Raw genomic sequence first — 2,500 nt, 5'->3', positions numbered from 1 at the left:
TAGAAGTTTATTATTTATTTATCTTGCTCTACTGTCTAGTGCTGAAATTGTCTAGAACCCTGGGCATTATTTGAACTTGTCTTCATTTAAGGTGATGGTAGGTTTTCAAGATTCCACGAAAGGAATCAGAAATAAGGAAAATAGAGTACCTTGTCCTTCAAACCTGTAATTAGCTTGTGGTTTTGGTTCTTGATTTAACAGCAACAAATATTGTGCTAAGAGCATGTTTGGCTTTTAATCTCACAGGATTTCTGTTTCTAACTCTTTTCTTTGTAGAGTTTTTCACCTTGGTGTGACAGACAATCAAAAACGCTGGCTCGTGTTTGGAATAGCCCTTAACAAGATCCTTATACCACATGTTAGACCTTTGGTAGAGCAAGAAGTTATTACAGCGTACAACACACTCAAAACAAGCCATAATATTGACTCGCAAAGTGCTACTTGTCGTCTTGAGAAATGGCATAAATGGCTGAAATATGAAAACATCAATAACAACGATGCCCTTCCCCGGCTTCGTGGTGGGAAATATGGTTATTGCAACTTTAACTGTCAGGTTCTTAAGCACACTGACTTTGCAAAATTGTTTCTTGAAAGTTACATGGTACGTTTCAGTGCATTTGATGATCACGTGGATGCATCAGCTGTGTTGTTGTTGTTGGGTAGGGTTCCTGTGTTTTTAGCTACCGTGCAGGCTGCTGCAAATAGTGTTCGAAACGAAAGGAATGACTGGGCACACTGTGTCTTCAGTAATTGGAATGAAGCCAAGTTTCAACACAGCTTTGCCGAGATGGAAGACTTGGTGAAGGCCATGGCTTTGCCTTCTTCCGAGGAAGGAAAGATTGTTGGAGAGCTTAAGGACTGGCAAAATAAAGGTGACTGCTTTTTGCATGATACTGTATGTTTAGTAAGGAGAAATGATATGTAATTTATTATGGTAGGCCTTTTGTTTGTTCTTTTTTTCGTTTGGATTGTGGGTTTTGTGCATTGCAGCAGAGCTCATCCAGCACTTAATGATTATCCGCTTTCTTGCCACATCCCTAAATAAAAATGTATAGACTGAATTTGGAACTTTTTAGTGACTCTTTTTGCAGGGACGCAACTCTGTATGAACTCCCCTGTGGACCAAGCACTCTTACAACTTGTTCATCAAAATGTTTATTCACTTGAAAGTAAAATCAAGAATTGGCCAGAAGAACTGAAAGAAGAAAAGGACAAAGTTCAACAGCAGCTACAGATATTTCGCTCTGAGATTACGCAAAGGTTAGCGAAATTGGAGACTGAGCAGCAGAAATTGAAGACTGGTCACCAGAGATTGAAGAATGGTCAACAGACATTGGGGAATGAGCTGCAGAGATTAGAGTCTGATCACAGGAGATGGAAGACAGAGCAACAGAGATTGCAGTCCGATGTTGAACAGCGAGTGATTAAATGCGAAGGTACACTTTGTAAGAAATCAGTATGATGTGAATTGTTGTTAGAAGGATAGATCATGGCATAATTAGCCTGTTATATGATTTTTAGTGTCACCAACGTTTGTAGTGATCAACGACAACAGCATTTTATTTTTCCTCTGAAATTATGGACAAGAAAACCATAAACAAAATGTGAATATAAATTACTGAAGGGCGCACTGTGGTGTCCAGCTACGGAAAATAATGTTATGATCTTTAGGTGTAGAGCGGCCCCTCGGGAATGATTAGTAAGTGTACTTTTAAAACTTATGAAAGGCTAAAGTCAATTTATTCATGACTCTGTCTGTCAAGTCATATGTGTCACAAGTGCTAGAAGGGGAGTGAACATGGTGAACTGGAAGATTTGTTGAGGACTGCGAGATCACAAAAAGCTGTTAATCGCGAGATGAAAATCGGTGATGGTGTCAAACGCGGATGCTGACCAAGTTACTGTAATTGGCGGCGGGAAGCAAGCGTTCTACTAGAAGCAAAATATATTTTGTCTGTTGTAAGGATGGTCATTTCAGCAGAGACGAGGTATGTTGTACGTGGGGAAACATGTCGGAAATGTGGCAGTATTGGACATTTTAAAGTTCGGTATCCCCAGGTTGTGCGGTGAGGCGGTGGAGAATTGAGAGGATCTGCCGTTAGTCGTTGGAGATTTCCTAGTCTGGGCAAGGGTGTGGTGAGAGGATGTAAAATCATTGTAGGTGGCCGATTTCAAGGTAAGCCTGGAAAGCCAATAGAAGCAAAATTAATTAAGTTATCAGTGAAAACGTTCGTCAAGAACACAGTGGACCTCTTCAGCTAAGGTGACAGTATTCGTTTTCGGCAGAAAGGCGCTATGACCAGGCGATCAGTAAACAGAATGGCTTAGTAACTGACCTGCAATTTTCTTAAATAGAAGTTAACTAAACTAAACTAAAGTAGGAATCAGGTGCGAGTCTCGTAAGTCGGCTAAAACCCTATACGCTTATGGTGGCAAAGAACCGTTGCAAACCCTTGAAACCTTTACAGCGGATGTTATGGTAGCTGGTGGTGAAACTGGA

The 2,500-nt window shown here is 40.6% G+C and overlaps 1 pseudogene; it reads left to right on the top strand.

Annotated features, from left to right (window-relative positions):
* The window catches only part of LOC138060600 (NLR family CARD domain-containing protein 3-like), a 24,116-nt pseudogene that overhangs the window by 13,354 nt on the left and 8,262 nt on the right, over window positions 1-2,500 (top strand).

The sequence above is a fragment of the Montipora capricornis genome, chromosome 8 (assembly GCF_036669925.1).
Source record: "Montipora capricornis isolate CH-2021 chromosome 8, ASM3666992v2, whole genome shotgun sequence".
NCBI lineage: Eukaryota > Metazoa > Cnidaria > Anthozoa > Scleractinia > Acroporidae > Montipora > Montipora capricornis.
Note: the sequence above shows the minus strand (reverse complement) of the source record. Positions and strands in the feature narration are given on the sequence as shown.